This window comes from Scyliorhinus canicula, chromosome 4, assembly GCF_902713615.1.
Source record: "Scyliorhinus canicula chromosome 4, sScyCan1.1, whole genome shotgun sequence".
Classification (NCBI taxonomy): Eukaryota; Metazoa; Chordata; class Chondrichthyes; order Carcharhiniformes; family Scyliorhinidae; genus Scyliorhinus; species Scyliorhinus canicula.
The window spans coordinates 149,409,819-149,436,964 of record NC_052149.1 but is presented as its reverse complement, the minus strand read 5'-3'; the positions used below and the strand labels follow the sequence as shown (position 1 = coordinate 149,436,964).

At 50.5% G+C, this 27,146-nt stretch overlaps 1 protein-coding gene across 1 annotated transcript in view; it reads left to right on the top strand.

Moving 5' to 3' along the window:
- The window catches only part of LOC119965073 (slit homolog 3 protein-like), a 758,703-nt gene that overhangs the window by 137,519 nt on the left and 594,038 nt on the right, over positions 1-27,146 (top strand). The window lies entirely within an intron of this gene.

Sequence of the window (27,146 nt, the reverse complement as noted above, 5' to 3'; positions counted from 1 at the left end):
GGGGAAGGGGTGGCTGGTTCTTACACTGTACAAATGCATTTGGCATTGCCACCATTTTATCTCTCCGGTTTTCATCAGCATACAGGCCACCCACATCAGACAGATGAGGCCTCATTAATATGTAATTATTGCTACAATCTTAATTCCAAATTGCAGCAGTGACTTGCAGTGGAAATGGTAGGTGTACTCCTGCGACCTCCACCTTGGACTTTTCGTGTTCTTGGACTGCTTTCCCCTTCCCCTGCTGTAATTCCCTGAGGGCTGGTCAGATGGGCAGAGCAGTGCATGGCAAAGTATGAAGTCATGTATTTTGGGAGGACTAAAAAGGCAAGGGAATGCACAATGAACGGTGGGACCCCAGGACGTACAGAGGAACAGAGGGATGTTAGGGTGCATGTCCATACATCTCTGAGGGCAGCAGGACAGGTAGATGAGGGGGATAAGAAGACATGTCGGGTATGGAGGAGGGGTTCTGGTGTGAGGCGGTCCGGAGGGTGAACGCCTTCACCTCGTGTACGAGGTTGGGGCTGATACAGTTGAAGGTGGTGTACAGAACGCACCTTACAAGGGCGAGGATGAGCCGAATCTTTGAGGGGGTAGAAGATGTGTGTGAAGGTTGCGGGGGAGGGGTGGGCCCAAAAACCACATTCATATATTTTGGTCCTGTCCAAAGCTGGAGGATTACAGGAAGGAGGCTTTTAGGGTAATCTCTAAAGTGGTGCACGTGAAACTGGACCCGGACCCTCGGGAGGCCATATTTGGTGTGTCAGGCCAGCCAGGGTTGGAAACGGGTGCAGAGGCAAATGTTGTCGCCTTGCCTCGTTGAGCGCCCGAAGATGGATCCTGTTAGGGTTGAGATCAACCTCGCCACCCTGTGCCCTGGCATGGCAGGGCGACCTGCTTGAATTCTTGACTCTTGAGAAGGTCAAATTTGAACTGAGGGGAAGGATGCAGGGGTTCTAAAATTCTTGGGCGTTATTCATTATGCACTTTCGAGAATTGGGTTACATCGAACATTAGGGGGATGGCTGGGAGGGTTGGGGGAGAGGGACTGTATATGTTAATGGGGACTATGGGTGATTCCTGATTCCTTTTTGTCATTTGTTTATGTTAATATGCAAACTAATATTTGGGGGTTTGATGGAAGCATGGGACCTTTGTTATTGATATGGGGGTTGACATTGCATTCGTTACTGATTGTTGTTTATTGTTGGGTGTACATTTGCGAGAAAATGTGAAAAAGGAGGAGAATAAAAATATTTTTTAAATAAAGAAGACATGTGGAATACTTGCTTTTAATAGTCAAGGCATAGATGATAAGAGAACAGACGTTATGATGGAACTGTATAAAACACTTGTTCGGCCACAGCTAGTGTACTGAGAGCAATTCTGGTCACCTTACAATAAGAACGATGTGATTGCATCAGAGAAGATGCAGAGGAGTATTGCCAGGATGTTACCTGAGCAGGAGCATTTCAGCAATGAAGAGGGGCCGATTAGGCTGAAGTTTTTTTCCTTGGAGCAGAGAAGGCTGAGGGAGGACCTCTGAGGTGCACAAAATTAAGAGGAACATAGATAGGAAGGAACTTTTCCCTTACCAGAGGGGTCAACAACCAGGGGGCATAGATTTAAGGGGTGGGATTCTCCGACCCCCCCCCCCCCCCCACCCCCCCCCCCCACCACCACCACCACTACCACCACCACCGGGCTGGAGAATCGTCAGGGGACTGCATGAATCCCGCCCCCGCCAGCTGCCAAATTCTCCGGTGCCTGGGTTTTGACGGGGGCGGGAATCGCGCCGCGCCGGTTGGGGGCTGTTGACAGCGGCCTTCCCAGCAATTCTCTGGCCCACGATGGGCCAAGTGGCTGCCCATTTTAGCCCGGTCCCGCCCGCATAATTCACAACAGGTCCTTACCGGCGGGATCTGGCTCCACGGGCGGCCTGCAGAGTCCTTGGGTGGGGCGCGGGGGGTTCTGGCTCCGGGGTGCCCACACTGTGGCCTGGCCCGTGATCGGGACCCACCGATCCGCGGGCGGGCATGCGCCGTGGGGGCACTCTTTCCCTCCGCACCGGCCGCTGTCAACCTCCGCCATGCGCGGTGCGGAGAAGAACCCCCCCCTGCGCATGCGCTGGGATGACGCCAGCACGCGCTGGCGCTCCCGCACATGCGCCAACTCGTGCTGGCCGGCGGAGGCCCTTCGGCGCAGTTGGCGTGACGCCAAGCCCTTCTGCGCCGGCTGGCGTTGCGGCAAACACCCCGCCCCTGGCCTAGCCCCTGCGCACGCGCCAACGCGTGATGGCCGGCGGAGGCCCTTCTGCGCCAGTTGGCGCTGCGCCAAACACTCCGGCGCTGGCCTAGCCCCTGAAGGTGCAGAGGATTCCGCACCTTCGGAGCGGCCCGACGCCAGAGTGGTTCACACCACTCCTCGGCGCCGGAGTGGCCCGAGTTCCGCAGAGAATCCCGCCCAAGGTTAGGGGCAGGTGATTTAGAGGGGATTTGAGGACAAACATTTTCACCCAAGTCACATCTTGAGCTAAAGTTGAGGCCTGTGTCTGTAAAGTAGACATCGCCTTGAAATTTGTACCATTGACAAATCCAATGTCAAGGGAGCAATTTTTCTTGAATGTTGGATTTATGAGAACAGGTAATATGAGCTTATTTTATAAGGCTTTGACAAAGAATTATTATGAATGGCGAAGAGTGGAGAGTGCAAGATTATTGTCAGCATAAATAATGACCCTTCTTCCAGGATAGAAATGATGCAAAAATTGGCATGTTCTGCACATAATGTTTGAGCATATCAAACTAAGGCATCTCGAGGGCACGGAGCATTATTAGTCCAGGTCGATCGCTCAGCAACGACCAATGTTTTTGGAACTGGAGGCTCCAGTTCACTATTCAGGTTGGTTCCGAGTGTAGATTTGATGGTCTTTCTATGGATTTACTGCTTGATGCATTTGTAATCTCAGAGCGGTACGCTGGCACCAGAAGATGCCCAGACCTGCTGCTCTCCATTCAATATTGAAAATGAGACTATATACTGCACAAGGTGGGAGATCATCCTTTTGGTGTTGGATTGATGGAGGGAGTAAATCATACTCCAAAGTATCCAACTTTCTGTTATGGGGAAGAGAAGGATGTGCTGGAGAAGAGGAGATTAGGCAGCATGACATTTGAAGGAGCGATAGAGACGAAGACTTAAACAAATGCAGGAAATTTTGGGCTGCAACATAGGAGCTCCGGAACAGTGTATCTGGAAAGGACGTCTAAAGATGCACTGGGGATGGTTAGGCGAGCTAGGGTTACTGCATTTCAAGGCAAGTGACTTTACAAGGGAGTGGCAATCCGACTAAATTGCCGCTCCACCAGAAGCACGTGCCTTCATGTCATGACCATGAGCTGTTTTGTTCTTAAGTGCTCAGCTTTCGATATAGCAGTGCGCCACAAGCATCAGAAGTGGATAGTCTGTCCTCTAATATCTGTGTTCTTGGGAGGCATTTTTAACAAGTAGGCAAGAGGCAATATTTGGTCTAAGCTGCACAGCAACAGAAAGTACTTGCAGGAGAGCAAACTGGTTGTACAACATGGAATATTTATTTCAACATGCACAGGTAGCAATCTTAAAGTGACTGCATCAAACAGGCTATGCGAAACAAAGAAAAGTTTGAACCAGCATTGGTCAAGGTGAGGGATTAAATCAGCAAATATGTAAAACTTGACTCCAAAGCACTCTGAACTTCTAATTTAGCCACAGTGGGTTTTAGGCACCCAAGTATTATGATATGTAAATGTGGCTCTACCTCAATTGAATTTTACATAGGCAGCCATGGTTTCCATGGCTCACAAAATCTGCCAATGAAAGTGTGGGGGGGGGGGGGGGGGGGGGAGCAAGCAAATGCAACATGGAAGTGCTTTTTAAAGCACTGCTTGTGGGTTAAGAGCAACAAGAGTCCTTCATTGTGATTCCTCAAGTAACCTTCCTGTCACGATCGGACGAGCCAACTCTTTCCACCAAACCTGCAATTATTCCTGGTTGCTGGGGACTGGACTTGGGGTGGAAAATCAGCTCTGTAGAAGCTCAAAGATCTGGATGTTTGCCTCTGCGCCAGGAACTTCTTTCCCTGTTGGTCCTGCTTTGAGCTCCTAATGTGCCAGCGCTATTGTTGGGAATTCCGGATGACACATTGGTTTTGTTTTCCCCAGCTTGGGAATCCTGCCCATAGAATAACACACAGAATCAGCTCCCAAAATACAGCAGCAACGGCAGGCGAAAACTGAAGAGTCAACTGACATCAGAATCAACCATCGTGGATGGAGAGCAATTTGTAAGAAGGTGGGGAGTGCCTCTGCGAACTGCAAAGAGTAGGATGGGGGTGGAGGATTTCAGTTAACCAAGGCAATGTAAGGCAGAGAACAAGCTACTAATGAGAACTCAGAGAGGGTGGAAGTGTCTCTGTGAACTAGGGGTACGTATGGGAAGGAGAACGTGTCTGTATGAACTGGGGGCAGCACGGTAGCATTGTGGATTGCACAATCGCTTCACAGCTCCAGGGTCCCAGGTTCGATTCCGGCTTGGGTCACTGTCTGTGTGGAGTCTGCACATCCTCCCCGTGTGTGCGTGGGTTTCCTCCGGGTGCTCCGGTTTCCTCCCACAGTCCAAAGATGTGCAGGTTAGGTGGATTGGCCATGATAAATTGCCCTTAGTGTCCAAAAGTTTCCCTTAGTGTTGGGTGGGGTTACTGGGTTATGGGGATAGGATGGAGGTGTTAACCTTGGGTAGGGTGCTCTTTCTAGGAGCCGGTGCTGACTCGATGGGCCAAATGGCCTCCTTCTGCATTGTAAATTCTATGTAAAATCTATGAACTGACATGGATATGGAAGGGAGAAAGTGTGAGAACTGCGGCGAATATGGAGTGAATATATGTAGACCCAGAGGAGGACTTGTGACAAGAAGGTAAGAGATCCTTTGTGAAATGACAATGTGCGGGTGCAGTGGGTGCAAACTTACTGTCGGAGCATCTTTTCAAAAACGATTTTCTGGCTTGCTTGGAGTTGGAGATCTTTGCTGTAGCTCTTTCAGATTCAGCGGCTTGTTAACTGTGAAGTCTTAAAATCAACCAGTAAACACCATTTGAATGCAAAAGTTAAAATTATTGCAGAGAAGCATGTCAGACATTGTCTGTACCAACGGAAAGAAGGGGGCTGGAGGTGGCATTTTGGAAGAATGTGAGAAATGTTAAATTTGCCTCCTACACACCTGACATGACCTAAGGGAGCTGAGACGCAGGAGGAGAAAAATAGTCTCACTAAGGGAGCTGGCAGGCATGTGTGTCATGTTAATGTGGCGTCATGGTACCGTGAGTGATGTGAGGCCCCTTCATGACCGGCCATTCGTGCTGCATGACATTTCATCTGACACTGTTTGAAGAGAAGCGTGGGTTCAGCTTCAAGTGCATTTGTACGAAATAGCAGCAGTTACACATCAGCAGGTAGCCTGCAGCCTCCAGCCCCACTTAACTGTGGTTTCATCACCAAGAATGAGCTGTAAAGCCGTCAGGCATGCTGGAGCTTTTGCTAATGTGGGGACTGCTACGCATTGGAGTGCAGATGGGTGAGCTGGAGAGTGGGCGAATTCACTGGGACTGTTAATTGTTGAGAAATCAGCCCTGGTGAAAACCACAACGCTCAACTTGTGCTTTTGGAAGTCAAGGTTTAATTTTGGAAATACAGTCTTGATCCTTGATATTGCATGGCACTTGCTGTAGCATAACAAACTTCAATTAACAGCATGGCACATACTGCAGGAGCACTGTGCGGCCTGTGTCTTAGCTTTTGAGTCTGCTTCCACTTCCCTTCAAGATGCTTGACTTACATTACTTCCTCCCCATCAGAAACAAGTGAACCTTTGCACAAGGTTATTATTCCAAAGGAGTATTGTGTTCCCATCTGGAGTCACCCTTTTTCATCTGGGGGTGAGGTCTGAGGGACAGGGAAAGGTATGTCTCCAAGGCTTCAGGTGGACCAGAGAAGCACCTATCCTGCTCTGTGGTTACTGGCAACATTCTTAAAATTCTGCCTTCCCCTTTGCTGGAAACAACTGCTTCTAGCTGCATATATTTTTATGGGGAGAGGTTCCCCTGTTTTCATATTTGATTGCAGGATGGGCAGCGCGAGGACAGGCCCTGTCCTTACCTGACACTCATGCAACTTTCACTGGCCCAGAATGAGTGGTTCAGGCTATGGAATTGAAGGCTAGGTGGTTCAGGGCTGGGAGGTGGATGGTAGGTGGTCAGGGCTGGGAGTTGGATGGTGGGTGGTTCAGGGCTGGGAGGTGGATGGTGGGTGGTTCAGGGCTGGGATGTGGATGGTTGGTGGTCAAGGCTAGGAGTTGGATGGTTGGTGGTCAGGGCTGGGAGTTGGATGGTTAGTGGTCAGGACTGGGAGCTGGATGGTGGGTGGTTCAAGGCTGGGAGTTAGATGGTTGGGGGTCAGGGCTGGGAGTTGGATGGTTGGTAGTCAGGGCTGGGAGCTGGATGGTGGGTGGTTCAGGGCTGGGAGGTGGATGGTGGGTGGTTCAGGGTTGGGAGCTGGATGGTTGGTGGTCAAGGCTGGGAATTGGATGGTTGGCAGTCAGGGCTGGAAGTCGGATCGTTGGTAGTCAGGGCTGGGAGTTTGATGGTGGGTGGTCAGGGCTGGGAGGTGGATGCTTGGTGGTCAGGGCTGGAAGTTGGATGGTTGGTACTCAGGGCTAGAAGTTGGATGGTTGGTAGTCAGGGCTGGGAGGTGGATGGTTGGGTTTCAGGGCTGGGAGTTGGATGGTTGGTAGTCAGGGCTGGGAGTTGGATGGTGGGTGGTCAGGGCTAGAAGTTGGATGGTTGGTAGTCAGGGCTGGGAGGTGGATGGTAGGTGGTCAGGGCTGGGAGTTGGATGGTGGGTGGTCAGGACTGGGAGCTGGATGGTGGGTGGTCAGGGCTGGAAGTTGGATAGTTGGTAGTCAGGGCTGGGAGCTGGATGGTTGGGTGGTCAGGGCTGGGGGTTGGATGGTGGGTGGTCAGGGCTGGGAGCTGGATGGTGGGTGGTCAGGGCTGGGAGCTGGATGGTTGGGTGGTCAGGGCTGGGAGTTGGATGGTTGGTAGTCAGGGCTGGGAGCTGGATGGTTGGGTGTCAGGGCTGGGAGCTGGATGGTTGGTAGTCAGGGCTGGGAGCTGGATGGTTGGTGGTCAGGGCTGGAAGTTGGACGGTTGGTAGTCAGGGCTGGGAGCTGGATGGTGGGTGGTTAGGGCTGGGAGGTGGATGGTGGGTGGTCAGGGCTGGGAGTTGGATGGTGGGTGGTCAAGGCTGGGAGTTGGATGGTTGGTGGTCAAGGCTGGGAGATGGATGGTTGGTGGTCAGGGCTGGGAGCTGGATGGTTGGTGGTCAGGGCTGGGAGGTGGATGGTTGGTAGTCAGGGCTGGGAGTTGGATGGTTGGTAGTCAGGGCTGGGAGTTGGATGGTTGGTGGTCAAGGCTGGGAGTTGGATGGTGGGTGGTCAGTGCTGGGTGTTGGATGGTTGATGGCTCAACCCTGGGACTTGGATGATTGGTGGTTCAATACTGGGAGTTGGATGGTGGGTGGTCAGGGCTTGGAGTTGGATGGTTGGTGGTCAAAGCATGGAGTTGGATAGTTGGTGGTCAGGGCTGGGAGTTGGATGGTTGGTAGTCAGGGCTGGAAGTTGGATGGTTGGTAGTCAAGGCTGGGAGTTGGATGGTGGGTGGTCAAGGCTGGGAGTTGGATGGTTGGTGGTCAGGACTGGGAGCTGGATGGTTGGTAGTCAGGGCTGGAAGTTGGATGGTTGGTAGTCAGGGCTGGGAGTTGGATGGTTGGTAGTCAGGGCTGGGAGTTGGATGGTTGGTAGTCAGGGCTGGGAGTTGGATGGTTGGTAGTCAGGGCTGGGAGTTGGATGGTAGGTGGTCAGGGCTGGGAGTTGGATGGTGGGTGGTCAGGACTGGGAGCTGGATGGTGGGTGGTCAGGGTTGGAAGTTGGATGGTTGGTAGTCAGGGCTGGGCGCTGGATGGTTGGTGGTCAAGGCTGGGAGTTGGTTGGTTGGTGGTCAAGGCTGGGAGTTGGATGGTGGGTGGTCAGGACTGGGAGCTGGATGGTGGGTGGTTCAAGGCTGGGAGTTGGATGGTTGGTGGTCAGGGCTGGGAGTTGGATGGTTGGTGGTCAAGGCTGGGAGTTGGATGGTGGGTGGTCAGTGCTGGGAGTGTGATGGTTGGTGGTCAATGCTGGGAGTTGGATGGTTGGTGGTCAGGGCTGGGAGTTGGATGGTGGGTGGTCAGGCTGGGAGGTGGATGGTTGGTAGTCAGGGCTGGGAGCTGGATGGTTGGTGGTCAGGGCTGGGAGTTTGATAGTTGGTTGTTCAACGCTGGGAGTTGGATGGTGGGTGGTTCAGAGCTGAGAGTTGGATGGTGGGTGGTCAGGGCTGGGAGTTGGATGGTTGGTACTCAGGGCTAGAAGTTGGATGGTTGGTAGTCAGGGCTGGGAGGTGGATGGTTGGGGTTCAGGGCTGGGAGTTGGATGGTTGGTAGTCAGGGCTGGGAGTTGGATGGTGGGTGGTCAGGGCTAGAAGTTGGATGGTTGGTAGTCAGGGCTGGGAGGTGGATGGTAGGTGGTCAGGGCTGGGAGTTGGATGGTGGGTGGTCAGGACTGGGAGCTGGATGGTGGGTGGTCAGGGCTGGAAGTTGGATAGTTGGTAGTCAGGGCTGGGAGCTGGATGGTTGGGTGGTCAGGGCTGGGAGTTGGATGGTGGGTGGTCAGGGCTGGGAGCTGGATGGTGGGTGGTCAGGGCTGGGAGCTGGATGGTTGGGTGGTCAGGGCTGGTAGTTGGATGGTTGGTAGTCAGGGCTGGGAGCTGGATGGTTGGGTGTCAGGGCTGGGAGCTGGATGGTTGGTAGTCAGGGCTGGGAGCTGGATGGTTGGTGGTCAGGGCTGGAAGTTGGACGGTTGGTAGTCAAGGCTGGGAGCTGGATGGTGGGTGGTCAGGGCTGGGAGGTGGATGGTGGGTGGTCAGGGCTGGGAGTTGGATGGTGGGTGGTCAAGGCTGGGAGTTGGATGGTTGGTGGTCAAGGCTGGGAGATGGATGGTTGGTGGTCAGGGCTGGGAGCTGGATGGTTGGTGGTCAGGGCTGGGAGGTGGATGGTTGGTAGTCAGGGCTGGGAGTTGGATGGTTGGTAGTCAGGGCTGGGAGTTGGATGGTTGGTGGTCAAGTCTGGGAGTTGGATGGTGGGTGGTCAGTGCTGGGTGTTGGATGGTTGATGGCTCAACCCTGGGACTTGGATGATTGGTGGTTCAACACTGGGAGTTGGATGGTGGGTGGTCAGGGCTTGGAGTTGGATGGTTGGTGGTCAAAGCATGGAGTTGGATAGTTGGTGGTCAGGGCTGGGAGTTGGATGGTTGGTAGTCAGGGCTGGAAGTTGGATGGTTGGTAGTCAAGGCTGGGAGTTGGATGGTGGGTGGTCAGGGCTGGGAGTTGGATGGTTGGTGGTCAGGACTGGGAGCTGGATGGTTGGTAGTCAGGGCTGGAAGTTGGATGGTTGGTAGTCAGGGCTGGGAGTTGGATGGTTGGTAGTCAGGGCTGGGAGTTGGATGGTTGGTAGTCAGGGCTGGGAGTTGGATGGTTGGTAGTCAGGGCTGGGAGTTGGATGGTAGGTGGTCAGGGCTGGGAGTTGGATGGTGGGTGGTCAGGACTGGGAGCTGGATGGTGGGTGGTCAGGGTTGGAAGTTGGATGGTTGGTAGTCAGGGCTGGGCGCTGGATGGTTGGTGGTCAAGGCTGGGAGTTGGTTGGTTGGTGGTCAAGGCTGGGAGTTGGATGGTGGGTGGTCAGGACTGGGAGCTGGATGGTGGGTGGTTCAAGGCTGGGAGTTGGATGGTTGGTGGTCAGGGCTGGGAGTTGGATGGTTGGTGGTCAAGGCTGGGAGTTGGATGGTGGGTGGTCAGTGCTGGGAGTTTGATGGTTGGTGGTCAATGCTGGGAGTTGGATGGTTGGTGGTCAGGGCTGGGAGTTGGATGGTGGGTGGTCAGGCTGGGAGGTGGATGGTTGGTAGTCAGGGCTGGGAGCTGGATGGTTGGTGGTCAGGGCTGGGAGTTTGATGGTTGGTTGTTCAACGCTGGGAGTTGGATGGTGGGTGGTTCAGAGCTGAGAGTTGGATGGTGGGTGGTCAGGGCTGGGAGTTGGATGGTTGGTAATCAGGGCTTGGAGTTGGATGGTTGGTAGTCAGGGCTGGGAGTTGGATGGTTGGTGGTCAAGGCTGGTTGTTGGATGGTGGGTGGTCAGTGTTGGATGGTTGATGGCTCAACGCTGGGAGTTGGATGATTGGTGGTTCAACACTGGGAGTTGGATGGTGGGTGGTCAGGGCTTGGAGTTGGATAGTTGGTAGTCAGGACTGGGAGCTGGATGGTGGGTGGTTCAAGGCTGGGAGTTGGGAGGGTAAATGAGTCAGGGATGGTGTCCTAGCTCACGTTCCGCTCCCTGAGCCAAAGCATTTGAGGCCAGCTGCCCCCTAATCGCACACCTGCTACAATCAGTAATTCAGCACATACTCGGAAGGGGAAAGAAAGAAAAGATTCACGCCATTGAAACATCTCAAAGTGCTTAACAGCCAAAGGAATACTTTTTGAAGTGCAGTTACTGTTGTAATGTTGGCAACATGGGACATTTTCATCCAGAAAACTCCCACAAAGGTCGATGACCAAATAGTTTGTTTCAGTAATGTTGGTTGAAAGTTTAAGTGCCTTGGAGTAATTCCCCTGATCTTTTGCATTCACTTGAGAAAACAGATGGGACCATTCTTTTGAGTTTCCGTCTAGAATATAGGTTCAAGACTCTGGGGTAGGGCTCGAATCCAGAAACTTCTAACTCCAAGGTGGAAATTCGACCAAGGCTGACAGCTGGGAGCCTGAGGTCTCCTTGCTCTGTCTGATTCAGCCTCATTGAGGTTGGCATGAAATTCAGCAAGAGCAGGGGACACAGTAGGTATTAGATCAGTCGTCCATAGTGCACCCTGCACCATTTTGTTCGTCATTGTGTCAGATGAGATATACAATGAGTGGCTGCGCCACCACTGCCTATTTTGTGTTCGTGCTACAACTGAATTTCATCCCTGAGGGAGCCCATTCCCAAATGGACTCAAGTACATGCAAACCGATGTAACGCAAAGGGACACCATTCAGACATAACATGGAAATGATTCCAGTGTCCCATTGCCATCTCATCATGGTCATAGTGACTTGGTTTTAAAGACAATCTTACAACTTTCCAAATGCTTTTGATCCACTTGTGCTTCAGCCAACACATAAGCTTTCTTTTGGATACAGCTGTCTGGAGAGCATTTCCTGTCCCTCTGCTCCTGTTGTATTCCAATTGTAAAACTCCAGGGTTCAATCTGCCACTGTTTTTATTAGCTACACTTCTGCTGCCTCAGGCCCAGTGAAGAAAGACGACTGCCAAGATTCCTTGCGTATCTCAGCAACCATTCTTGGAGTGGGACATGGCCATTGATTTACTTTGTCAGTTGGTCAAACTGGGGATTCCCTGTCATATATCCATGTTCCCATCCTGTTTTTCCATAATGGAGGGAATCGGAACAAGGACGCAAGCAGGATGACCAGGAATTGAGGTCTGGCCAGTCGCCTGTCTGACCCAGTCTGCAATCTTGCCCCTTATCAGCCAAGAATTTTTCGACACTCTAATGTAGTCTGCGTGCTCCCAAGTCATTGTTTAAATTGCACTAACAGTAGTAGGAAGCGGAGGATAATTACATCTCTAAGTGTATCAGGGCTTTGAAATGCAAAGCGCCTTGTCGGCTTCTTTAAAAATCCCTTTCCCAGTCTGCACATTTTCCACTCGTGCCATTGCTGACGAAGTTCTGGAACACGGCCGAAAACTGACAAGTAAATTGTTCGGGGTAGTCTCTCAGTGGTTTGTCAGAGGAAGCCCATTATCAGATCTGTGCTGCCATGGTGCAAAGATAAACGAGCGAGGGAGGGGAGGAAAAAGCCCCATTTACTTGTTTGGCTATGCCGTCTCTTCATGAAATCTAATTGGCAGAATCAATCTTAGTTCAAAGTATGGGAGTGTTATTTCTGTTTGTGTGCGCTGCAGGACAACTTAGCAGGCAATTCTTGTTGCATGCTTATCTGGTAATTGAAAGGTTTTACTGCTGGGTTACATCACTGTGAATCCCAAAACACATAGTCTAGTACTGTTTGGATAGTAGGTGTTCTTTTCTACGTATGGATGAATTTTTGACATTGTTTTGCTGTCATTTTATTTTCCTTCTCTCCTTTTTTTTGACTTGCCAGCAGGGCATTAAGTATTCTTGGTTTTATTGTGTAATACTGAGTCTTTAGAGTCTACTGAGGTAAGGAAAACTTAACTTTATTAATAAACATACTGTGGCTTTGTCTTGCCAAGAGAGAGCAAGATTGTGTGGCATTTCATCACTTCCTGTGATGGTGTGCATTGCCTCATTAGCATTTAACATGGTTAGTACACATTTGTGTACTACACCATAGAATCCACATTTGGCCCATCGAGTCTGCACCACCCCTCTGAAAGAGCAGCCTACCTAGGCCCACTCCCCTGCTCTACCTTCATAACCCCAACTAACCTGCATATCTCTGGATACTCAGGTGCAATTTTAGCATGGCCAATCCACCTAACCTGCACATCTTTAGATAGTGGGAGGAAACAGGGGCACCCGGAGGAGACCTACGCAGCCATGGGAAGAACATGCAAAATCCATACAGTCAAGCAAGGCTGGAATTGAACCCGGGCCCCTGCCGCTGTGAGGCAGTAGCGCTAACCACCATGCTACCCACGTCTCCTGCCAACGCAAATTGGCTTTCAGCCCATGAACGCTGGTCTGTGCAGACATCACTCTGTTCAGTCAAAAAGCCACTAATTTCTTAATTACACACACAATTACATAATACTGGGTACAAGATGGTACTTTCAGTATTTTTTAAAATACATTTTTTAGAGTATCCAATTTTTTTTCCAATTAAGGGGCAATTTAGCGTGGCCAATCCACCTACCCTGAACATCTTTTTGGGTTGTGGGGGTGAAACCCATGCAGACAAGAGGAGAATGTGCAAACTCCACACGGACAGTTTCCCGGGGCCGGGATCGAACTTGGGGTCTCGGCACCGTAAGACAGCAGTGCCAACCACTGCACCACCGTGCTGCCCTAGGTACTTTTAGTATTAGGTAATTGGACAGACTTGGTTCATAATATAATGTTTAAACATGAGAAGTGTAGTGGCCTAGTGGTTAGCACAGCTGCCTCACGGCGCTGAGGTCCCAGGTTCGATCCCGGCTCTGGGTCACTGTCTGTGTGGAGTTTGCACATTCTCCCCGTCTCTGTGTGGGATTCGCCCCCACAACCCAAAACTGTGCAGAGTAGGTGGATTGGACACACTAAATTGCCCCTTAATTGGAAAAAATAATTGGGTAATCTAAATTTTAAAAAAATAAAAATAAAAAAAACATGAGAAGTGTTCAGAGTGTAACCAAATTCAATTTGAAATTTGAAACGGAGAATCGTTTTGAAAAGGAGTTACAGAGAAATCACAAACAACGGCTGGGATTCTCCCCTACCCGGTGGAGCCGGGGGTCCCGGCGGCATGGAATGGCGTGAACCACTCCGGCGTCGGGCCTCCCCAAAGGTGCGGAATTCTCCGCACTTTTAGGGGCTAGGCCCATGCCGGAGTGGTTGCCGCTCCGCCGGCCGGCGCGAACAGCCTTTGGTGCCCCGCCAGGCGGGGCTGAAAGGCCTTTGCCGGGTGACGGAGGTACGCGCATGCGCCGGTGCATCAGCGGCTGCTGATGTCATGCCAGCGCATGCGCAGCAGAGGGGGTTGTCTTCCGCCGCCGCCATGGTGAAGGCCATGGCGGGGCGGAAGAAAAAGAGTGCCCCCACGGCACAGACCCGCCCGCCGATCGGTGCGCCCCGATCGCGGGCCAGGTCACCGTGGGGGCACCTCCCGGGGCCAGATCGCCCCCGCGTACCCCCCAGGACCTCGGCGCCCGCCCGCGCTGCCACTCCCGCCAGCACCAGACGTGCTTTGATTCCCGCTGGCGGGAACGGCCTGTCAGCGGCGGGACTTCGGCCCATCGTGGGCCGGAGAATCGCCGCGGGGGGCCCGCCGACAGGCGCGGCGCGATTCCCGCCCCCGCCGATTCCTGGGTGGTGGAGAATTCGGGCCACGGTGGGATCGAGATTGACGCCGGCCCCGGGCAATTCTCCGACCCCCCGGGGTATCGGGGAATTCCGCCCAACCTGTATGGAAAGACCGTGAATTGAACATCTAAATGTATAAACACTACAGTTTCAAACACTGTAAATTCCCGCCATGGCCTCACTCCCACTATCACCTGTTACGGGCCTGGGTTTAGAGGACCCCAAAGTGTATCATGGAGTTCACCTGACCCACGACTTTTAATAGATGATGGTTATGGGGAGCACAAGGGTCCACTTTGCAGTGTGATGCAACAGAGATTTAAAGTACTTTCAAGATAAAAGCATGTTTATTTATGAATCCAGTAAACACTTTATAAACCCACAGTAAACATCTTTAAAAAATTTTTTAGAGTGCCCAATTCATTTTTTTCCAATTAAGGGGCAATTTAGCATGGCCAATCCACCTACCCTGCACATCTTTTTTTTGGGTTGTGGGAGCGAAACCCAGGCAAGCACGGGGAGAATGTGCAAACTCCGCATGGACAGTGACCCAGAGCCGGGATCGAACCTGGGACCTCGGCGCCATGAGGCAACAGGGCTAACCCACTGCGCCACCATGCTGCCCGCAGTAAACATCTTAACACCTATCAACACCAATAACTCCCACAGATACAATATTCTAACTTTCCTAACAACATCCATGTGTTAAATCCTTTTTACAGAAAGACAGCAGATTTAAATTCTCTACAGAAACAGGTATTACTTTGAAATCATCAAATGAGCTGAAGACAGTCTGCAGCTTGTAGAGAGAGATCATTATATAGCTGCTTGCTTTGCGTGCAGCTATCCAGCTCTAAAACCAAAACTAAAACACACTGTAGCTGCCTGCTCAAAAACAAAAGTGAAAGACAGACAGCCCAGCTCCACCCACATACTGGCATCACTGCAGCTATTTGATAAACACCCATTTCTTAAAGGTACATCAACTACAGCTATTTGATAAACATCCATTTCTTGAAGGTACTCTCACATGACACCCCATTCCCCTTTCCCCCCTCGCCCATTCCAGCTTTGCACACTTTGTTCTATCTGTGTTGAAGTTGAAATGGGAAAACTTCCCATGAGTTTCTGTACACCGTGTCTCCTGATGTTTTATTTCCTTGTAAAATCCAGAGGGTTGTCCCAGTCTCTTCAGAACTGGGAACGTGTTCAGCTGCAGTCAAAGTTTATGCTGGTTTCATTTTTCACAGGGTCAGGGTGAGATTCTGTAAACCATAATGGAGAAAAGCTAGAACTGTGCCTGTATGGCCTTGGCAGCAAATGTAGATGATTTCAAAATAACCTTTTATACTGCGTTGTGCAAAGGGGCACTCAGAAAATATATTATAAACTATGCAGAGGCTTAAATGGACTCCAATGACAAATTGTTGTGACGCAGCTTTACTAATTAATTTTCAGATCAGGCAGTAAGGTTTTCTAATTTAATACTGTTATATTTTCATAGAATTAACAGTGCAGAAGGAGGCTATTTGGACCATCAGCCCATTTTTGAATGAAAGAAAACCATTGGTCCTCTAGCCAACATATACAAAGCTCACATCAGGTTCTGTAGCTCTCATGGCCCTGAATCCTCTTTACTAACTGGAGATCTCTCTGCCTGCTCTTCAGACATGCTGTGGTTTTCTTTCTTTTATCTCCAGCCTCGTCGGTAATCTATTTAATAGACATATCTTCAAAGCCAAAATAAAATCTTTCTTTAATCTAAATCCCATGCCCAAAAGAACATTTAATGTGCAATTTCAATTATGACCTAACCCTAACCCAATTATGACCCTTCACTGCTCTAGAGATAGAGGGTGGGATTCTCCGTCAGCCACTGCCAGAATCGGGAAACACAATTGGATGGAGAATCGCGCGTCATCCAAAAATCGAGGCCAGCACCGGATGCCCGGTGGAATGCCATGCTCCGGTGCCTCAATGGCATTCTATGCTGAAGGTACAGTAACAGCTGTTGGCATATCATTAATGGGCCTCTCCCGGTATTCTCCAGGGCTCCCACGATGCTCCGCCTCTGCCAGGACGAATTACCGATGGCAAGGTGCACCGGTAAAAGTGGCATGGGAAAAAGTGCAATGGCTGCTGAGGGAGAGAGCAGAGGAAGGTCATGTTCCCAGAGGCATAACCATGGGATGTCGATCCTGCTGCTGGCATGGGGGTGGGGATCGGGGATCTGCCAGGGCTGAGAGGGGTAGCGGGGGGCGACTAGTGGATAGTGACCATGGCATCGGGGTGACCCCTGAGACAGGGGTGTCTGGGTACAGACCTCCAGGCAGTGTGTATGACGCCTTCATCCTGGCAAACTTGACGGCTCATAACACCTTTGAGGCGCACCCCCAAGTGAGGAGTTGGCTCCGAGGCAACAGGGGTTATCGGCTATGGTCATGGCTGATGGTACCTATCCAGAGGCCAGAGACTGGAGCGGTGGTGAGGACAGAGTGCAGGGCTGGGGTGGGGGTGAGGCATTGGGGTGGAGAGGGATATGAGTGGGGCCAGGTACTGAGGGGGCTGGTGGCTGACCTGGGGGTCCTGACCTGTGCCCGCCTCCAACGGCCGCACATCCACCAGCCCCCTGCCCCCTCTGGCCCCAAGCATCCCTCTGCAGGCATCCAAACCTCAACAAACGCTTCTGACAGAGCACCGAGGCAGGTTGAAATATTGTGAACAGGTGTTTATATTGAACAGGTGAGCATGTTTCTACAGGTTTGTGCCCTAGCCCCTAACACTATTCTGTATGATGCTCCCGTGCCACCGTTTTATTTTTACAAATGTTTTTATTGGGTTTTTGAACAAAGTATATTTACCGTTATGTACACAGAATAAGATATATATATAGAAGAGAAGAGCACACTCAAATATACAAAAAAATAAAAAATAGAATAAAATAAAATAACTGGTAAGGTATTATGCACCAGCTCAACAGCAGCAACTCTGTGCAATTGGCAATATTATTTTTAACACATTAGTAGGCATCTGTTTCTGGGTGGGGGGGAACTGGGAAGGTAGCCAACTTCACTGGTGCCGAACGTTCTGGCCTTAGGCGCCCTAACACTACATCTAGGTGGATCCTCAGGTGGTACATTGGGGTAGAGCCGGTCTACTGCGATTCCCACCCTGTGACTTTGGTTCCCTTTGGTGGCCAACCTCTGCAGCCATGGGGCCTGAACTGGCTTGGCAGTCTCTCGGGCGGCTCAAGTGGCGTGATGCCACTCTGTTCTGCCCGCTGCCCATCAGATGCGCCAGGGACAGGAAGGGAGAGTCGGAGGCTCTGTGGTGTTCCAACGCCTCTACTGCGGGGGTCATCGACACGGGCCCCATCACCTCTTCCTCCCTTGGGGTGCCCGATGGCCTCCGGGCTACTCCTTGGGTCAGGGGTGTGGCTGGTGCGAGTTCCAGGGCTCCCCCTCCACGTACCGCTACCAGTCCTGGAGACGCGCTCTCGTCTCGACCAGGCTATCAATGATCATAGCCGTGGAGCACAAGGACTGGACCACCTCCCTCTGGGGCTTTGCCATGTTCCTGTGTGACTGGCTCATGTCAACCAACGCCCAAGCAATGCCGTCAACGGCTGCAGCCATGACCCATTGTGACTGGGCCAAGCTCTGCTGCTCTACTGCAATGTCCAGGTGGCCCTGGCACATAGCTGCCTGTGACAGGGCAGCCCTGTCCTGTGCCTGGGTGGCACGCATGGTTGGACTCCTCCAACTGCACCTGCAGGTGCTGGATGGTTGCTTACAACCTCACATGTAGTCCCGGGCTCTATATCTGCATCTCCAGCATTGATAGGATCACCATTTCGAGAAGCCCAAGACGCGTCTGGACCCCTGGGTTCGGGCAGCACCCCCCCCCCCCCTCCCCCCCCCCCGTCCGCTGTCTATCAGCCCCCTCAGGGGATTAAACCTCCACCTGATGTACCGTTGCACATGTGTAGTGCGTACCAATAAGTGCCCCAGGAGCTTCTTCATTAAAACGCCCAACCAAGGTGAGTGATTCTGGGATGGTGGAGGGTGTTGGAGGCAGCTATGATGCAAAGTCAGTGTTGTCCCCGGACATATGCTTCAGGGGTCATGGGCTGGTGTTTTGGGCTCACATCGCTATCTGGTGCTGTGTCATCACTTGCTGTATTCTGGGGTTGTGGCCAGGGCGTGGGACACCAGAAGGGTCTGCCTCGCTGCCAGGTGATCCTGCAAGACACAGGACATGATGCATGGTTGGATCATGGGTTGGGGTGGTGGTCGTTGGATGGTGGAGTGCTGTGGAATGAAAATTTAAAAAATGAAATGAAAATCGCTTATTGTCACGAGTAGGCTTCAATGAAGTTACTGTGAAAAGCCCCTAGTCGCCACATTCCACCGCCTGTTCGGGGAGGCTGTTATGGGAATCGAACCGTGCTGCTGGCCTGCCTTGGTCTGCTTTCAAAGCCAGCGATTTAGCCCTGTGCTAAGATGCTGGGGTGGCGGGCGATGTGGGGAAATGGGGTTGTGGCATCGTGTGGGGGTTGCGGTGTGGTGTGGGTGTTGTGCCACGCATGCCACAGGGACACTGCAGCTCAGTGGGGGCTCTCTTGGATCCCCAATGCCAACTTCCGCTTCGGCGACAAGAGCTTATGTCCGACAGTTAATTTTTCTATCCATTCAAATGCAGCTCGGTAGTGGGGTTGATATATTGTATTTTTTTTTTGTTATTCTTTCATGAGACATGGCCATCGCTGGCAAGACCAGTAGTTACTGCCCATCCCATGTTGCCCTTGAACTCAACACACCCTAACCGTGCCAGCTCGTTGACCGAGCTGTGCAATTAGCTACCCTCCCCTGCTCTTTTCCCTCAGCCTTGCCAGTGTATCCTTTTCAAGAATTCATCCAATTCCCTTTTGAAAGTTTCTGTTTAAGCTTCCATTGGCCTTTCAGGCAGTGTATTCCAGATTGTCACAACTCGCTGCATTAAAAAAATGCTCCTCATCTCCTCCTTGGTTCCTTTACCAGTTATTTTAAACCCACGTTCTCTGGGTACTGACCCTCTCACTAGTAGAAACTGTTTCTCCTTATGCACTCTATCAAAGCCCTTTAGATCCTTGAACCCTTCAATCAGGAACAGAAGGCTCAACCACGTTTTGATCTCTCTCTTTCTCTCTCTCTCTCTCTCTCTCTCTCTCTCTCCACCCCCCCCCACCCACCACCCTGCCCCCCATCACCACCACCACCAACCCCCACCCATGTCTAGCCCTTGGGCATTGAGGTCAATAATAATTATAACTGTTGCCTGAGCTAAAACTGACAGACTTGGCAGGGGCCAAAGAACCAAATCTGGGACCTTCTGGTCTGCATGCCTCAGTTACTTAGCACATGGTATCTTTACCCACTAATCTACTCAGGGAGTTCTCAGATCTTTTTTTAGAAGCTGAATTGATGAGACTTCACTCTGCAGGCTTGCTGCGCCGTCACATCTGGTGAGTTTGTTTATTAGTGCAAGTGAGTGTTGTTGAGGAGTGTGACATGTACCTCAAATTAATATGAATCCCCAGATCCTAACTGGAATGTTGACAGAAAGAAACCAGGATGAATCAATAAGGGAAATATGGTACTTTGAGACTATATTATTTCAACATAATAATATATATATTATAAGATAAGAAGTCTCACAACACCAGGTTAAAGTCCAAGCAGTTTGTTTCGAATCACTAGCTTTCGGAGCATTGCTCCTGCCTCAGGCAGTGTATTCCAGATTCACCTGAGGAAGGAGCCATGCTCCGAAAGCTAGTGATTCGAGATAAACCTGTTGGACTTTAACCTGGTGTTGTATGACTTCTTACTGTGCTCACCCCAGTCCAATGCCGGCATCTCCACATCATATATATTATGAATAGAAGCTGTGTCTCATGTTCATATGTCTCATGGGGCGGCACGGTGGTGCAGTGGTTAGCACTGCTGCCTCACCAGGGTCCCGGGTTCAATTCTGGCCTCGGGTGACTGTGTGGAGTTTGCACTTTCTCCCTGTGTCTGTGTGGGTTTCCTCTGGGTGCTCCGATTTCCTCCTACAGTCGAAAGATGTGCAGGTTAGGTGGATTGGCCATGCAAAATTGCCTCTTAGTGTTCAAAAGGTTAGGTGGAGTTGCAGGTGTAGGGTGAAGGGGTGGGGTTCAGTAGGGTGCTCTTTCCAAGGGCCGGTGCAGACTCGATGGGCTGAATGGCCTCCTTCTGCACTGTTGATTCTATATTCTGGGATTCCCTCTCTCAACCTCTCCACCTCTGCAGCTCCCTCTCTTCCTTCAGACCCAACACTTTGACCAAGATTTCCTCCTTCCGCTCGGCATCTCCTCCTTTAATTCAGCATCCATGTTTTTGCTTGCATCTCTTGTGAAGAATTCAATGTTAAAGGTGCTGTAAGAATGCAAGATCTTGTTGAATTCCATATCCAACATGCCATCATGGCAACCAGCCTGTTAGGAACTGTTCAGCAACTGTACTGCTTCTTTTCTACACTATCCCTTGTGTTGAGTTTCCTGCTCAATTGGTTGATATGGGTTAGCATAACCCTTTCTTAAACTGAGCATTTAAATAATGATTAATATGTTCAATGGCATGTCACAGCTCAGCGTCGCTTTAGATGATGACATTTTTAGGTACTCCCGAGTTCTCCAAAGGGAAGAGGATAGTGTGTGTGGAAGAGGAAATTAGGAGAAATATGGAGGGAGAGGGAGAAATACGTAGAATGGAGGCAATGTAGGCATATGCATGCATCATAAAAAGTGCGTGGCTGTTAGGCAGGCTATGTGTGTGGATATTGGGGAAGCACAGGGCATGGTGGAAGTTGAAATAAAACAGGGAGAGCCTATTATGGGACCAGGCAGGTGAAGAGGGTGACAGATGAGCGTGAGTCACGTGGGACGGGAACGGCCTGGTGGGTGGGTGTGGATGCATACTGTCTGGTTATTGCATTACTGATTCAATGTGCTGTGTTAAGTGTCTGGATCCATTCCCTTGCTATGTTGAGTGAACTCCAATGTATTAATTACTGCAATTCAGTATTTTGCCTTTGTCTAAATAAATATTCACTTGAAGTTGGCAAATGTCCAATTGCTTATATAATCATTTGCAATCAGATTTGTTTTCTCTTTCATTTTCCTGAGGACCAGAATAGAAAGCCAACATGTGAAATTCAAGAGTATATCATTCTTTCCTTCTTTTCCTGGTTATAAACGATTGGAATAAACGCATCAGAATCATTTAGTGATTCTGGACAATAACGTCACTTCCAAAATTGTGATTCCAGTGCTGTGGGTATCACCCACAGACAGATTAGCTGCAGGGCATTCAATTCGTTGTTTGTGTACAACATGGTTTCTGCATTAATAATAAATAGTCACTGCACTTAAAAATAACTCATCATATCAAGTAACTTTGAAAAATTTCCAAGATAGGTAACAGTACATCATAGAATAGAATTTACAGTGCAGAAGGAGGCCATTCGGCCCATCGAGTCTGCACCGGCTCTTGGAAAGAGCACCCTACCCAAGGTCAACACCTCCACCCTATCCCCATAACCCAGTAACCCCACCCAACACTAAGGGCAATTTTGGACACTAAGGGCAATTTAGCATGGCCAATCCACCTAACCTGCACATCTTTGGACTGTGGGAGGAAACCGGAGCACCCGGAGGAAACCCACGCACACACGGGGAGGATGTGCAGACTCTGCACAGACAACGACCCAAGCCGGAATCGAATCCGGGACGCTGGAGCTGTGAAGCAATTGTGCTATCCACAATGCCACCGTGCTGCCCATTTTTTTAACACAAAAACAGATGTTTGTTTTTTTATCCAGAATATATAACTGAGCTGAAGTTTAACGTCAGCAAAACACACTCCAATGAACATGGTTTAGACATGAATGTCATTCCCAACAAAATCCAGTCATTGTTATTTGTGAACTCGCTGGTGTTTCCGCAGGTTCGAATATTGACGGAATCCCTGGCCACACTTGGAGCTGGCGAATGGTCTCTCCCCAGAGTGAACTCACCAGTGTGTCAGCAGGGTGGATAACGAGTGAATCCCTTCCCACACACAGAACATACCCCAGTCTGAATGTGCTGATGAATTTCCAACTCAGATGGTTAACTGAAACCTTGCCCACAGTCCCGACATTTCCACGTTTTTTTCCCCCCCGATTGAACACGCTGGTGTTTCTGGAGTTTATGAATTAGCAAATCCCATTTTACACGCAGAGCAGGTGAATGGTCCCTCCCCAGTGTGAATCCACTGGTGTTTCTGTTGGTTTAATGACTGAGTGAATTCCTTCCCACACTCTGAGCAGGTAAACGGTCTCGCCCTGGTGTGACTCCGCTGTTGTTTCCGGAGTGTGACTGAATCAGCAAATCCCAATTTAGACCCAGTGCAGGTGAACGGTCTCTTCCCCCTGTGAACCCGCTGGTGTTTCCGTAAGGTGGATGGATCAGCAAATCCTTTTTTACACACAGTGCAGGTGAACGGTGTGTGTGTGCAGGTTACGGGAATGGAAATAATTTCTTTCTTTACCTCCTCCCCAGCTTCTTTCCCTTTTGTGTACAAGAACATTCACTGTTTATTTAAAAATTCTACCCTGAAAACTGATTGCTCCAGTCTAGATTTAACAACTTTTCGAAATTCAAACATTGGTGTAAATGCTGCCTGCCATCGAAGGAAAGGCTGTAAATTCTTCTCTGTTCAAACTGTTACGTAATTACAATTAAGTGAATTTGTAATAGACTGTAGAATAATTGAAATGGGAGCCAATAGGAGGCCACTTGGCCCATCGTACTAATGTTGGCACTAGCTCTTGAATTGGACTTGATCCATTTTCCACACGCTGTTGTATTCAAACCTTTTAAACTTATCCAATTTCCTTTATAAATGAAGTTATGGTCTACTTTCGGAGCTGTTTTTAACGAAAGTATTTGGTATTCTAATAGCCCTAAATATGAGGTATGGCCACTTGTTTGCGTTAATACCAGGGTGCCCCAGCACTTGCAGCAAAACACAAGATGAATTAGTGGCTTCAGGGGAAATATGATTTGCTTCAGTGTGGATCTTCCTGGACACCACCAATAAATCCCCAAAAATGGAGTTCATGGTGAAAACAAAATATGCTCCAAAAATTTTCCAGACGGTGAAAATTGTTCTTAAATTCAGTATCTACCACCTCCACAATGGCATTTACAGAAAACGTGAGGTTAAAACCGTTCCCTAGTCCAATCGGCAGAGCTCCACGTAGAAGGAGTGATTTAAAGCTATCAGACTGGACAGGGATGAAACGGAACAATGTCACTATGTAAAGCACCACTGTAATTCATCCAGCGAGACAAGGGAGATTCGACCAGGATTCCGCGGAATCCAAAAGCTATGGACCAAATGCTGGAAAATGGGATTAGAATAGATAGGAGCTTAATGGCTGGCACAGACAGGATGGGCTGAAGGGCATTTTTCTATGCTGTAAAACTCGATGACTATGTTTCTACTTCTTGGTGAATCTGTTAAGCTCATCCCAGTTTGATCCACCTGGGTTGCCCATAGATTCGAATGGGGAGAAATGTGTATATGTGGTACAGATATAAAGAAAAAGGTGGGTATAATGGGTGGGGAACTATCTGAGACTGAACCAGAGGGTTCATAATCTTGGCATCCTATTTGACCCCAAGGTGAGCACTGACCACATATCCACAGTATCACCAAGACTGTTTATTTCACTGTCCGGCAAAATCATCCGTCTCTGCAACTGCCTTAACTCATCGGCTGGTGAAATCTTCATCCATTCCTTTGTTGCCTTTCAGACTTGACTAGTCTAATCCACTCCTTGCCAGCCTCCCATCTTCCACCCTTTACAAACTTGAATTCATTCAAAACCCTACTGCTTGTATCCGAACTTGCACTGAGCCCCATTTATCCATCATCCTGTACTCACTGACCTACATTGGTTCCTGGTCTGGCGATTAGAACAAAGAACAAAGAACAAAGAAAAGTACAGCACAGGAACAGGCCCTTCGGCCCTCCAAGCCTGTGCCAACCATGCTGCCGTCTAAACTAAAATCTTCTACACTTCCTGGGTCCATATCCCTCTATTCCCATCCTATTCATGTATTTGTCAAGATGCCCCTTAAACATCACTATCGTCCCTGCTTCCACCACCTCCTCCAGCAGCGAGTTCCAGGCACCCACTACCCTCTGTGTAAAAAACTTGCCTCGTACATCTCCTCTAAACCTTGCCCCTCGCTTCTTAAACCTATGCCCCCTAGTGATTGACCCCTCTACCCTGGGAAAAGCCTCTGCCTATCCACTCTGTCTATGCCCCTCTTAATTTTGTAGACCTCTATCAGGTCGTCCCTCAACCTCTATCGTTCCAGTGAGAACAAACCGAGTTTATTCAACCGCTCCTCATAGCTAATACTCTCCATACCAGGCAACATCCTGGTAAATCTCTTTTGCACCCTCTCCAAAGCCTCCACACACTTCTGGTAGTGTGGCGACGAGAATTGAACAGCATACTCCAAGTGTCGCCGAACTAAAGTTTTATACAGCTGCAACATGACTTGCCAATTCTTATACTCAATGCCCCGGTCAATGAAAGCAAGCATGTCGTCTGCCTTCTTGACTACCTTCTCCACCTGTGTTGCCCCTTTCAGTGACCTGTGGACCTGTACACCTAGATCTCTCTGACTGTCAATACTCTTGAGGGTTCTACCATTCACTGTATATTCCCTACCTGCTTTAGACCTTCCAAAATGCATTACCTCACATTTGTCCGGATTAAACTCCATCTGCCATCTCTCCGCCCAAGTCTCCAAATGATCTAAATCCTGCTAAATCCTGACAGTCCTCATCGCTATCCGCAATTCCACCAACCTTTGTGTTGTCTGCAAACTTACTAATCAGACCAGTTACATTTTCCTCCAAATCACTTATATATACTACGAACAGTAAAGGTCCCAGCACTGATCCCTGCGGAACACTACCAGTCACAACCCTCCAATCAGAAAAGCACCCTTCCATTGCTGCTCTCTGCCTCTATGACCTAGCCAGTTCTGTATCCATCTTGCCAGCTCACCCCTGATCCCGTGTGACTTCACCTTTTTCATAGAATGTACAGTGCAGAAGGAGGCCATTTGGCCCATCGAGTCCGCACCGGCTCTTGGAAAGAGCACCCTACCCAATCCCACACCCCCACCCTATCCCCATAACCCTGTAACCCCACCCAACATTAAGTGCAATTTTGGACACTAAGGGCAATTTAGCATGGCCAATCCACCTAACCTGCACATCTTTGGACTGTGGGAGGAAACCGGAGCAGCCGGAGGAAACCCACGCAGACACGGGGAGAACGTGCAGACTCCACACAGACAGTGACCCAAGCCGGGAATCGAACCTTGACCCTGGAGCTGTGAAGAAATTATGCTAACCACTGTGCTACTGTGCTGCCCTTTGTACCAGGCTGCCATGAGGGACCTTGTCAAAGGCCTTACTGAAGTCCAGAAAGACAACATCCACTGCCCTACCTGCATCAATCATCTTTGTGACCTCTTCGAAAAACTCTTATCAAGTTAGTGAGAAACAACCTCCCCTTCACAAAACCGTGCTGCCTCTCACTAATACGTCCACTTGCTTCCAAATTAGAGTAGATCCTGTCTCGAAGAATTCTCTCCAGTAATTTCCCTACCACTGACATAAGGCTCACCGGCCTGTAGTTCCCTGGATTATCCTTGCTACCCTTCTTAAACAAAGGAACAACATTGGCTATTCTCCAGTCCTCCGGGACATCACCTGAAGTCAGTGAGGATCCACTAATCCAAAGATTTCTATCAAGGCCTCAGCAATTTCCTCTCTCGCCTCCTCCAGTATTCTGGGGTAGATCCATCAGGCCCTGGGGACTTATCTACTTTAATATTTTTCAGGATGCCCAACACCTCGGGCGGGTTTCTCCCCTACCCGGCGGGGCGGGAGGTCCCGGTGGGATGGTGTGGCGTAACCACTCCGGCGTTGGGCCGCCCCAAAGGTGCGTAGGTCTCTGCACCTTTAGGGGCCAAGCCCTCACATTGAGGGGCTAGGCCCGCACCAGAGTGGTTCCTGCTCCGCCGGCTGGCATGAACGGCCTTTGGCGCCATGCCAGCCTGGGCCGAAAGGACTTTGCCGGCCGGCGTAAGTCCGCGCATGCGCCAGAGCGTCAGCGGCTGCTGACATCATCCCGGCTCATGCGCAGTGTAGGGGGTCTCTTCCGCCTCCACCATGGTGAATAACATGGCGAAGGCGGAAGAAAAAGAGTGCCCCCACAGCACAGGCCCGCCCGCCGATCGGTGGGCCCCGTTCGCGGGCCAGGCCACCGTGGGGGCACTCCCCGGGGTCAGATCACGCCGCACACCCCCCAGGACCCCAGAGCCCGCCCGCGCCGCCTGCTCCTGCCAGTAAGGTAGGTGGTTTAATCCACGCCGGTGGGAGAGGCTTGTCAGCAGCAGGACTTCGGCCCATCGCGGGCTGGAGAATCACCGCGGGGGCCCGCCGACCGGCACAGCGCGATTCCCGCCTCCGCCAAATCTCAGGTGGGGGAGAATCCGGGACATGGCGGGGGCGGGATTGATGCCGGCCCCGGGTGATTCTTCGACCCGGCGGGGGGTCGGAGAATCCCGCCCCTCATCTTTTTGGATCTCAATGTGATGCACACTATCTACACACCCTTCTCCAGACTCAACATCCACCAATTCTTTCTCTTTGGTGAATACTGATGCAAAGTATTCATTTAGTACCTCGCCCATTTCCCCTGGCTCCACACATAGATGCCCTTTCCTGTCCTTCATGGGCCTACCCTTTCCCTGGCTACCCTCTTGCTTTTTACGTACGTGTAAAAAT